The sequence below is a fragment of the Cygnus olor genome, chromosome 1, assembly GCF_009769625.2.
Source record: "Cygnus olor isolate bCygOlo1 chromosome 1, bCygOlo1.pri.v2, whole genome shotgun sequence".
Classification (NCBI taxonomy): Eukaryota; Metazoa; Chordata; class Aves; order Anseriformes; family Anatidae; genus Cygnus; species Cygnus olor.
This window is the reverse complement of record NC_049169.1, coordinates 126,872,192-126,885,391: the sequence shown is the minus strand read 5'-3', so window position 1 is coordinate 126,885,391 and position 13,200 is coordinate 126,872,192. Positions and strand designations below refer to the sequence as shown.

The 13,200-nt window shown below is 41.0% G+C and overlaps 1 protein-coding gene and 1 long non-coding RNA gene across 11 annotated transcripts in view; one reads left to right on the top strand and one right to left on the bottom strand.

Moving 5' to 3' along the window:
- Positions 1–13,200, bottom strand: part of SH3KBP1 (SH3 domain containing kinase binding protein 1) — a 224,791-nt gene that overhangs the window by 148,607 nt on the left and 62,984 nt on the right. The gene's annotated exons all lie outside the window — the stretch shown is intronic.
- LOC121057746 lies at positions 911–4,216 on the top strand. Its single transcript, XR_005813942.1, has 3 exons — positions 911–1,692; positions 2,904–3,076; positions 3,943–4,216. It is a non-coding gene; the product is annotated as an uncharacterized LOC121057746 (long non-coding RNA).

The window sequence follows — 13,200 nt, the reverse complement described above, 5'->3', positions numbered from 1 at the left end:
TGTAACCCACAGCAAACATTACTGCCAGTATTACATCCTCTTCTTAACCCTATCTCTGGTATGTTCTTTCTGCCTCAGTGCTGTCTTCTCATCTACACTGCTCATCCTTGAAGAACTTAGGATTTTGGGACTTTTTTTTCAGCTATGGCCCGAACAGAGCCAGGACACTGGCCCTGCCCATGACAATCCATGCCATTTCTTTGTTAGTGTGCCTCCTTGTCCACATCGCTCGGCCCTCTCGCATGCAGTGCCTGGGCATGGCTCAGCAAATAAGACAGCAAATAAGCTGCAAATAAGCAAATAAGGCAGCCCCATGCATGAGGCGAGACTGCAGGGAAGCGCAGGACAGAGGATTTTGCCATACAAGTTGAGCTATGCCTCAGGACAAAGAAAAAGGCCCTAGTGCTGTTACATTCAGAAGAGTTATCATAGCCATTGATACCTATCCCCACTCTTACTTGCTGTAAAAAAGCTGTAAAAATGAGATTATTACTCTAAAATGTTATAAAGTGTTACCAAAACCTGTATTTCTGCTTGACAAATGGAGCAAAAAGAAACATGATTACTTTGCATATTTGGTAAATGATGCGAGTATAGAAGCCCTAAAAGTTTGATGTTCCATCAGTAATAATTATTGAGATCTCTTTACATTAGCCACTCATTCTAGATTAAAACGCATGGAAAAGAAGCCTACCATGGAGGAAAGCATGGACAAATGAGCTTCCAAAAACATACGTATCAAAGGTGGCTTATAGGATCTTTCCCCAATATATGACATTTCTGATTCTGGTTTCACGTTAGAGTTTGCACATATTATTTATTTTAAAGAAGAAATCCCATGTGCAAGAAGAAGTAGAAACCAATCTTCCACCTAGGACAGGTGGGAGTTAGGAACCTCCCTGTCTGCCACGGGTGGTTCAAGAACAGCCAAATTTACAATGCTAACACAAGATGCACACAAACTGACAACCCAGCTGTGAGTTCAGGGATTGCTGTTTCTTGAAGGAGCTTGTGTATGCAAAGAGAGAAGCAGGATAGGAAAGAAACTTTACTATGTTATATATTGCTCTAACATATTGGAAAAAATCAACCTAGAATTAGCTGTCTGCCCAACAAGGACTTCAGTGTACCTCAAAGGACTTCACTGTACGTCAGTACCTCACAGGTACAGACTGGGACCTGAGCGGCTGGGAAACAGCTTCTCTTCCTCTTCTCTTCCTCTCCTCTTCTCAGCTCTAGTCCTAGCTCTGTTCTATTCTGTTCTGACTGGGATTCTTGCGCTGGTTTCTGGTGGTGTTTTGACTACAGCAAATACAGTCACACCCTGATTAGCTACAACCATCACTCGCTATGGACCAATCTGTTCTTGAGGAGGGCAAGGGAGACTGGACAGATCTTGCAAGACATCCACTGCATCTCCTCCAAGCCACAGAGCATGAGCACCCTCGCTAGGAATCCCTGTGGTGACACCAGTCGGACCAGACTCGGAGACCTAGACAGCCCTCTCCAGAACTAAGTTCACAAGGCAAATGTCCACGGAGAGCCCCACACAGAGGACAGAGCCTCAGAAGGAGGGGACTCAGAGGGATCCTGAGTGCTCTTCACCCCACCGCAAACATCTCACCCACTTCTCAGCTACTGAGATGTTTCTGCAAGGTGAGCAGCTGTCTCACACAGCCTGCCTGTGAACAGGTATGCTCTCACAGGGCTAACAGCTTCAGAAGTATCTCTAAACCTCATCTTTGGTACCTTTTTATGCTTGATTTTGGGGCAGTGCCTGGTATAACCTTCATAGGACAAAATGCTACGTTTTTTCCTAGCCCATGCAAAGATAATTGTAGGTTATTAGCAGATCATTTTCAAGGGACTATGCCTTGGGAACCCCTGAAGTAAGTGACCTCACATTTCAACCACTAAATCTAAACCAGATCCTCCGATGCCACAAACTTAAACTCAGTCTCCTCCTCCTGTGTATGCGGGTTTCAAAATGATTCCAATATGATAAGCAGTTCTTTCGGGGAAGAGGGCATCCTTGACCTGAGAAGTTCTGAAAAGAAAGCCACCGTGTACTTTAAAAATAAACGTTAAACCTGACTTGATGAACTTTCAAAGTTCATTGATGAAATTTCAAAGATATTCTGAGAAAATAAACATATTCTAGAGCACCCTGAAGGTCCTCACACTTTGTACATTATTATTTTAACCAGGCTTCAACCATACTGCATAGATGCCAATGGCCAAAAAGCGAAAAGATGCAAACTTTTTTTTTTTTTTAAGCAAACTGGTGTTGGATCTTCCCTAGTCCTATCCCACATCATTGTAAGGAATGGAAATTCTTTAAGATTTTTTTTTCTCAGTAAGCTTGTGAGCTACATAAGATTAACTATTAAACAACAAATTATATAGTATGATAAAACTCCACCATATAGCAAATTACAACATATTGAAATGTAGCTGTATTCTGTTTAATGGCTATTTCAACCTAGAAAAGCTAGTCATTAAGAACTTTCATCTTTTTCTAAGTCTTTTCAAAAACCGTTATTCACTGACATTATAGTCTTCATGCCTCGTCAAGCTGGGGAGAGAAAAAAAAAGAGGGCCTAAGGGTTTACAAAGAGAAAAGTCCTTGACCCATCTGCCGTTTTTAGACTTGTTTGTAAGATTTAGCTTTGGCTTCAGAATTTCATCATTCGTTACCTCTCAAGGAAAAAGTCTAATTTATTGGTGAGCCTGCACGTTGAAGTTCCTGCTCATCTATCAAGAAGTTTTCTCTAATTTATAGAAAATGCTTGAATTGGGTCAGCTACAAAAGTTACAGTTAATATTTGTTACCAAGTACTTCTGCCATTTTCACTACATGAAAGTTTCAAGTTTTTTCACTCTAACACTTTTGACCTTTACAGGAAACTCAACTGAAAACATTTGAGGAAATTACTGCAGCCCTTTCCATGACTACAAGTGCAAAAAAATGCTGTTCTGTGCTGAAGCAGATATGAAATGTTTCATCCAACCATTCATTCCTCATAGCTTTTGGGAGCCATGAAAAATTATGAGAAAATCACCACCAGAATACGAGGTGATTTACCTATGGCTTCCATGTGCAAAGGAGAAGAAAAAAAGTTTTTGCATCCTGGAAGTGAGAGGTTTAATCAAAATCACTCAAGATTTGTTGAAAACAAAACACACACTGAAAGAGTTAAAAGCTGAGAAATAATGAGGCTTTCACAATTCAAAAATTTACAGCCTGCACATTGCTTGAAGCCAAATATGGGAGCAGGATTAAGAACCCAGAATCATCTGCAGCCCAGGGGAAAACCACGCAACACATTCAAATTATCAAAAGATGACAATGGAAATGTCAGGAGCGCTTTGACCCCTCTGAGATACAGTGTGCAGTGCCACACTTTTAGAATGCTTTTCCTTTAATCTCTTCTCTCAGAAACCATACTTTACACTTCAAGAGACAACTGCCACCGTGATTTCCTGCAAACAATGTCTGCAGCTTCAAACAGTATACGAATTCAATTACCCATTTATACTGAAACCTCAGAACATAATTCTGTTGCAATGTTCAGTCCTCCTGAGTCATTTCCTTTGATATTTTCACTAAAACTAGTTAAGAGGTATTGAATAATTATAAATGTGCCTAGATATAAATGCAACTCAGTCATTGTACAAGACTCCAGTAGTTCTACAACGAAATAAACAGTGTAGCTGGTACAAACCTTCTCAGCAACTGAACTAACATCAGTGTAAAAATTATTTTCAATCAGAAACATGGTGGCAGCACTAAAATTCAGTATGTCTTTATAGCACTAGCCTTAAACTTTGTACATCGCAAAATGACAAGGTCAGTTTCTTTATTGTCACAGACAATACAGCTTTAATCTTCCTGGCTTCTGTATCACTTGAGATTCACATGTCCTTCCTTCTCCTTTCTAGGGCAATTACCAACTCCAAGACATCCAGACAGAGCGTGGGACCGTGAAACACCCAGATCCAGCCCAGGATACCTCCATCAGCTGGTCATGATAGGAGACGGTAATCACCAGCTATGTCAGCAAGCAGAGAGGGAAGGACAGCCTGGAGAGCACGCTCCCTCAGCAGTGGCCCCGAGCTTCTAATAGCTGCACAGATGTGGTGTTGCTATTGCCCACATCATCTGAGCTCATGACCAAAGCAATGCTCTTGTATAATAAACAACTTTTCACTACAGTAGGATTCCACATCCTCTCTCCTCTTTCGCTGTCAGCTTTTCCCGAGTTTATAGGAAACACTTTCCCAGCTGCCTGTGAGGCATGTGACAATCTTTGAAAAAAACAGGGTTACAGTTCTTGAGCCTCCCGGTTTGCGCTAGTACCGCCTAGTTCTGGGGTTATTTCTAAACCACAGCCTCCTAAGCCTCTCTCAATGAGTTCTTTGGTTTCTGTATCTAGCCTTCAAAATCAAGTCTATTTCTGAGACTCATATGACTCCTATCTGATTTAAGGCTTGACAGAGAAAAGTGCTATTTGTTCGCTGAGTTTTACACGCCAAGCAGCCTCTCTGCTCCAGCAGCAGCGGTACGTAGAATGAAGCACGTGAAGGATGAAGGCCCTGATGTGCCTTACCCTCCTTTTTATCCCATTGTGTGACAGGAAAAATATGCAGTCTTTTAGTTTGCTCTGTCCTGGTGCAAACTTCTGAAGACAATCCACCTAGCTGCTTGTGTGGCTGCTCAGGGGCTGCTCAGCCCGTGGTGCCGGGTGGGTTTCTCAGCTGGAAGGATGGTCCTGTTGGCACTGCAAAGCTTCCCATTGCTACGCTGCTCAATTATTTATCGTACACATCTCAAACCTAGTCTGCGTAATCATAAATTCATTGTGATTCATTACAGAGCCATAAGCAAAGGCTTCAACAGTCCATCTGTCACGTGCATTGTTTTTGCAGCATTATTACTTTTAATACTAACTTTATTTATAAACTTAATATAGAGGCAGTACCTCAAACATTTGAGACAATATTTTGGGTTACACAAAGACATCCGCATAAAAAATTAGTCATTTGGAGTTAGTGCAAACAAATGCCAGCAAACAAATCAACTATGGAACATCAACACAACAGCTGCTATGAAAGAAAAGATTTAACTCTTACACCCAGCGCACCCTGCACTAACTGCAAGCCTACTGCACCACAGTAGGCACAGTACAACCAGCTTCAACTGCTGGGGACCCCTCTGTGACCGACACCCGCACACAACGTCCCTGTTTAATCCCCAGCTCGAGATGCCGTCTGTGCCTCAGGGCTCAGAAGGCCACGCTCTGCCACACTCGAACTCCTCTGTTCCTCCCCTACACACAAGCATGCAGCACAATCAGCACACTGCAGCACACTGAAGGCCCTCTCTTAAAGAATCCCCATATTCCTCCTTTTCTGAAACAGCTTTCTTACATCTTCTGTATATCCTTCTGATAACAAAAGGTCTTCTGCATAGGATATGCTCTCTTACATATGCAGGAAGCCTTCTGCTTTTAGAAAGCTGAGTTTTATTATTTTATAATAAAATAAACAAAACTCTCAGACTTGTTAAGCCTTATGCAATCCTTCGGCTCTGTTTTTATATGAACACAAGGTCTTTTCCTGTGTTCACTCATGTCAAGAAAATCTCCTTGTTCCTTGCTATTAGCCTCAGTCTTCACTCTTCATTTCAAAAGGAGACAGCTCATATGCTCATATACCACTTTTTTTTTTCCCAGGAGTTACCAAAATAAATAAATAAATAAATAAAAAGGAAAAAAAAAAGATGATGAAAAACAGCAAGGAATAAAGTGGAAATGCACGTTTAAAAAAAAAAAGTGTAGCAATAAACAAGACCAATTGTCTCACAGAAAGTCAGGAGTGAAAAAGAACAGACTGCTCACTGCTGTTCGCATTGTGTAGAAGCACCTGGCTACAGCAGTAATTAGCTGCACTACCACCAGGACAAGCAATTCATTACATCTTAATGCACTTAACAGACCAAGGCTGAAAATGATAATTAGAACAATAAAAAACGGTAAATAGTAAAAGAATGCTACGCTGGGTGTTGGATGCCACCCCAAACCACTCTCTCTATCACATGCTCTAATGGTACCTATGGATCCCACACCATGGTGGCAGAAAAAAAACACAGCGCCCATCATTGAGATGCTACAATCCAGGTGAAAGAAAAGGTACAGCTGGTTAACAGAATCAGCAGATGGCAGGAAGCGTAGAGAAGCAGAACTGATCTGCACTGGCCAGGTGCATAAACACTTAGCAGCATTTTGTAAGCACTGTGAAAAGATACCCTTAATGAAGACTTTGAAAGAGAGCAAGTAAGTTTGTGGTTCTTTATGTGCAGGTTCCCCAGGCAGGTGGGAAGTACAAAAGCAGAAGGTTGTTGTAAACTTATTAATGAGGTGAGGAAAACAGAAACTGCCACCACACAAGGGGCACCGAATCCAGCCACGCGTGTGTGAGGCACTGGGGAGATGGTGACCAAAAGGCTCTAAAAATTAAAGTAGACAAGTTGCAGAGCTTATATGGGTTTTGCATTTCTGAAACCTTGCAGAGAATCACTAGACACAGAAGAAATTGTATGGCTGCAGCAGGCTTTGTAACCTGCAGGTGAACTGGAAGTGTCCTCCTTGTTTTGCACAGCCATTCAGCTGTCTGCTAGCACCTACCAGTGAACTCTGCAGCACATGCTCCTCCCCAGCTTTTAATCCAGAGCAGAAAATTTGTTCTGCTTTACATATTTAGCAATCAATGACAGCAGTGGGGTTCGGAGCGCAAAGCGCTGCTGCAGCAATAACTGCCACGGGGAAGATGCTTGGCAACCAGCCTCTCCAACTGGCAGCCTCCTCTTCCTCTCTCGCTTCCATACCCTTCACGGCAGTGGAAGGCCTGCCAGGCCTTCATCGGCTTGGATCTTCCGCCTTTCAGCCGTGTTTGGCAACAACACAGCCCATTCTGCGTGTGTTTCAGCTGCCCAGTGGCCTCAACACAAACACATCCATACACATGCTTAGAAACACACGCATGCTCGCTGTATGCGTGAGCGCTCCGCGGAGGCACAGGAGGTGCTTCCCTGCCAGTTTCCCCTCAGTCCGTCTCCAGCAGACAGAAATTATTCAAGTAATTTCACTTCCTAATAGCATTAGATTTCTTCTCTCAAGGACTCCACTTTCATCCAAATATTAGAAGTATTATTACTTCGTTAGAAACAGCAACATCGTTCCTCATTTCTTCAAGCAAAGTGTGGGACAGGCCAGAAATCAGCTCATTAATAGTTTCCCCCATGGACACCTGGTCATATCCTAAAGGTTTGTTGTAAGAGACTACAGTGTAGAGGGCAATAAATGGATATTTCTTGTAATATAAATATTTCTGCTGCTAGCATATAAAAAGCCCTGTGCGTACTACCTTGTAAAGCAAAGCTGATAAAGATATACAAGAAACTACTCAAATCCATGAATTTCCAGGGTTGTATCTCTGTTCCTTCTCCCCCTTCTCACAACCATACAATCTGAGGTAGATAAACCAATACTGAAAAAGAGACAACATGCATGCTTAGAAACACACAATATCAGACATTATCACCAATTGTAATGTGTAATGTGATAACCAGATAAACTATCTCTGTGACACAGACAGATTCAGAGGGAGAGACAAAGTAGCACAAATCCTCTATGCAGAACCTTATCACACACCAGATGATCCTTAACAGCAGGATTTTCTAATGAGAACATGAACTGACTCATTCAGTGCCTTGCATTCTCTGTTTAAAACCATGTGGAAGATTATTATTTTTTTTAATATAAAAAGATCTTCTCTAAATGATACGTTTGAGAGGAAAAAAAGTGAACAAGAATCATTGTGCTACACAAAACCAGAATACAGCTGCACAAAATTTCAAATTTTTCATTTATACCCAAAAAAAAAAAAAAAAAAAGAAAGAAAAAGCAGCCTGGTGATGGTCCAAATAGCCATTATTCTCTCCAACTAACAAGCCAGGAAAAATCACACAAATTTCTACAGCAGTCTCTAATCACACAACTCTATGCTACAGAATAAAGAACTGTGCCATAAAACAGAGTTTGGGCAAATCACACTGATTGCTATTGTTCTTTGATTTGTCTTCAAATACAGTCTATTCTATTTGGTCAACACGATTCCTCAGCCCTCTACAGCACAGTTATAAAATCTCTGCAGAGAAGTCCACTCAGCCCACACAGCCAGGGCAAGTACTGTATAATTCCACTACATAAAAAATTAAAATTTAGATTCCTGAAGATGTGTCAGTATTTTAAAAGAGTCTCCTCAGACAAGCTAAAACTTTTTTCAAGGGAAAAACAAGGGGCTCACAGTAATAGTTAGCTGAAAAGATAGTTACAGTGCTACAGGATTTTTAGGGTTTTGTTTGTTTGCGTAACCAGTTGTATGAAAGCTAGCAAGCACTAATGAAATAAGATCCTGGATTAAATCAGGGTTAATGAGATCAGGAGTAGACACATCATTATTCAAATCACATACCACGTGAGTAGTAGGCGCTGCCAGACTTGTAAATCAGAGATTAGAATTTAACACTCTTCTTTCTGCAGTCTGACAGCTTAGGGCTAGAGGTCTCTTCATAAATATTGCTGGCATACACCTGCCAGAGCTTCACAAGAAAATGTATTATGGTTCCAGTTTTTCCAAGTGCTAAGCACCAACAATTTCAAGAGGGAATTGAAGGCAGAGGCAGTTCCTCAGCACTTCTGACAGCCACGCTCCTCAAATCTTACCACCCTTGTAGCTGTCATGCCAAAGTTGTTATTTAATTATTTTCCTTTTTAATCTGGCCTTGCTTCCTGCAAACATTACAGCAGGTACAGGTTAATTCATGCGGGTTTGGAATGGGGCCATACATCTTGTGAATTCCTTTTTGTCTAGTACAGCCTCCTGAGTTCCAGCATGCTGCAGACCTCCGGTGGCTCTTCTCTTTCCAGTATGTCTGGTATGCAAGAATTTACTGCAAAGACTGAAGAGGTCTGTTCTTTTAAAAAATAATAATAATAAACTGAGAAGAGTAAAATTTTTAATTATCCCCATTAAAAGATATCCCAGAACCAAAGAAATCCTTCTACAAGAAGTAGGTCACGTGCTTCTCTTTAGAGGTAGTAAACTTAACCCTGAAGACTCAATATCTAGTAAACGATCCTATTCATAGAGCCCTAAGAGCTGAGAAAACTGACCCAAATCTTAAACATTAGGTCTCAAAAGTTTCCTGTCTGTTGTGGAAAAATACAGTGGCTGTCAAGTCCTCTATACTTGAGACCGCTATCTCTTCACAGATTTGAGGTCTCCAGACGAAGCTATTCATGGTAGACCCTCTAGGGCCTCTGCACGTTCTGTGGTCTTTTGCAGCTGTGAAAAAGGAAGAAGCAGGCAAAAGGACACAGATGGGTCAATCCATTCAAGCAGAACAACCTTCTACATTTTGGACTTATGCAAGAGAAAAGACGTATAAAAGAATGCAAGCAGTGGAAATAACCATGCTCAACACTGATCCAGAACAGCAAAGAGTATTGCTCAAGACTAGGAAAGGTGTGATCAGTGCTAGAACTGCCTGGAAAAAAAGTTTGATATGCCATTTGATATACAAATACTTGCAGGAGAAGTGCAGCCTAGAATCTCAGATGGGAGGAGAAGAGCTGGTGATCATGATCCTCACTTCAAATTACACAATCCCTTAATTACTCAATGTTTGCAAACGAGATTGGAATGTTACCTTTGAAGTAAGGCACCATACTGAAACTTACCTTTGCAGATTCTCAACCTATGTTTACTCAGCCAGCAGGAAACTTTAACAAATTGTCATGGGTACCAGAGCCACACAAACTCAGTGGCTTGTAATTAAAAAAAAGAAAGAAAAGTAGAGGACATATTATGGTCAAGTCCACGTGAGAAAAACTGATGTGTATCTGCCTAGCACACTCAGCAGGATTCCTGTTTACAGACAAGAAGCACGAGAAAGTATGATCTTTGTTCAGATAAGTCTCCTTCCAAGCAGTAACAGCCATTTTATGGTGCTTTGCAATGTGACATGTGATGCCAGCATGAGGCTCACTGCTCTTAAAACTCTAGCTCTACAAATAAGACAGGTGAAAGAAAAGCACTAACTATGTAGTTCTGCTGAAAGGAAAGCTTGAAGATGGGAGTTAAAGACAGCAAGCAGACTGCAGCTGCATGGAAGTCCTCTAGGATGAAGAAATGGTGCAGCCTGGCCAAACGTAATAGCAATCCTTCAATAAGGATTGCCTAGGAATGACACTTCTCAATCTGCTCACCTAGCTGAGCACAGCCGAACAAGGCACAGACCAAGTCAGCAAGCAGAAACGTGAAGATTTCAGCAACCACCATCTGATACGGACATTGGCTTTAAGTACTTTTTCGTATGTGAACTTCACACACAAATTTTCTTTTTTACTGTTAAACAAAGAATCAGGAGAGAAAGTTGGAGATACTAATATATGGAAGGAATACCTTATCTGTTCATCTAAGCATTAGCAATTATTTTTAAATGTGCTTTCTGCTGACCAACTTATCAAGAAAAAAAAGTGTACAACAGACACTCCTCGTCTGTGAGTGCTGTAAGGCTGAGGGAAGACACTGAGCACTGAAGAGGGTTCACTTACATTTCAACTAAAGACTTTAGGGTAACCTGAACCACAAAACTGCTATGTACTCAATTACATATATGCAGAATTGAAATTCTGCTAAATATCAACTTGTAAGATTCTCAAGACAGGAAAAATGATGAGACATGACTTAGCTTTTGTTCCCCTACAGCAACCTATGTTGAAAGTAGTTCCCTGCTGTAAAAGACAAATGTTTGTGTATGGAAAGCACAAACCAGAGAAAATTAAGCCTTCAGAAAAAATACTGAATAATAAATACAAAACCAAACATCTCTTGAAAAAATAGGAAGGAATCTCATTTAGCAGAAGAGAGTATCCTTCCATTTGTGACAAAGAATTTTCAGGCAAAGCTGAGCAGTTTTCTTCCAGGCAATCCACAAGAGGATTCTCTAGCAATCCTATCCCCAAACTGTATCTCTTATTGAAAGGCAAAACACATGGGACTCCATCTCCCAGCTACTTTGACAGCCTCTAGAAAATAAAGGATGTCCCATATGTACTTGGATTTAAACTCCTTCATTACAAACAGCTTCAAGTTCAGGTGTCTGTTTTTTGTCTGTTTGTTTTGTTTCTTTACAATATTAACTTCATGTTTCAGAGCAGAAATTTCCTTTTTTTTTTCCTTTGGTTTCATCGGGTGCCCATCTTCAAATGTTTACTCCAGTTCAGAAGTATACATTGAGCCTAGGTAGTCCTACTGATTTCAGCAGGCTCTGTAATGCAGTACATTTTTTAAGCATTTTAAGTGAGGAAACAACCTAGGAAAGAACCTAGTCACGTTGAGTAATAATTTATGAGGAAGAAGTGGCTGGCTATTGAGAAGAAATAGCAAAAAATCACCCAACTGCACGCAGTAGACTAATGAAAATACAGAATCCCTGGCACTTAATGATGTAGCTATTACATCACATGAAACTAACTCCCTCACTTTCCCCCTCTGCCAGCAGTATCTGCAGATAACTGGCACATATTACATATTTTTATATAAATACCCTCCATAAGCTGTATTAAAATTTAATGACCATCCAAGCATTTGAGACATACATACACACTCAACTTAATTTTGATGGTCTATTAAAAACTTGTCTAATTAGAAAAAAAAATAAGCAAGCTGACCAGAACTAAAATTCAAAATGGATATCAAAGGTGATAAAGTTAAGGCAGGAAGGAGAAATACTTATGATACACATGCTTTAATAGCCACTTCAAATTACAATTCATATGAAGTATATCCCTCATAACTTTGAGTTGTATGATTGCAATTGCTTTTATATGGGAAACTAAAGAGAAAAGTATCTCATCAGTTGAAGAGGGCCCTGAAAAACATCAGCGGGATAAAGGTAAAGAAAGAAAAAAAAGATAAAAGAAAGAAGGAAAAAAAAAAAAGCATGTGTGCTCTGTTTTATTAGCAGTATGCTTTTAATCTCAAACCAACTAACACAGACTACTTCAGAAAGGCCATTAACCACTCCGGACAAGTCCTGTGATGGACCCTTCCAGAACTGATGGGAGTTGTGGTACAGAGAGATAGAGATCAGAAAATGAAACGTGCATGAATACGTCACACAATACTGAAAAGCATGAAAGCAGAAGTGATCCCTTTTAATCCCAACATAAGACTGTGAAGAAACCCAGAACATCCCTGTTGAGGACATTCTACCAGAGAGCATGAATTCAGAGTAGACAAGCAGTGACCAACCAACACATATGAGGGTCTGCGGCTGAGAGGAAGCCCCACACAGAGCTGGGGACACGGACAGGCTCATCATAAGCCGGTGCTACACAGAAGACTTCGGACGTGTCTGCACTGTACGTACAACATCCAAGTGCTTGGATGCAAAGGTGACATTCACTAAACTATAAGTGGTGGTAAACACACAGAAGTGAAAGGCAGGCAGTATTCAGTAGATCCTTAGGGACAGTAGCTTGTGTACACCTGCTATCCATGAAAACTAGGCTACTGTAGCCAGTACCCATTAAACCGTTGTAGCCAGTAGCCATTAACAAGATGAAGTTCATACACAGCTATGGCAGTACTTCAGCCTTCAACCCTTTAAAGAGAGTTGGCTGATCCTACGTTTTGCTGCTGGTCACTTTTCATGTCTTCTGTACCCCTGCCATACAAGTTCTGCACAGCCAGTGATCACCTCATTTTGTTGGTAAACGCTTACAGTATTTTCAGACCCAGGCAGTTTCAACACAGATTTTAGTATCTACCACCTACGTTATCACAAAATTGATTTTGGCACAGATTACAAAATATGAAGAAAGAGTTTGTGCGCTCTGCAATTCTTTTTTTTCCCCAGAGTATTGCACAGGGCGTGAGCAGTGACAAGAGTCCCTGCACATGAGCTCTGTGAAGAGCTGAAGTGCGGGAAGGGGCCTCCACCCATAGAGGGGAAAGGGAAGTAACGGGTAGGATCAAACATGTCTGGTGAGTACCAGCCGGCCTTCTAAGGCCTGCAATCCTGCCAGCTACAGCGTGCTTCTAAAGTTATAATTTTAGAGCATAGTAAAT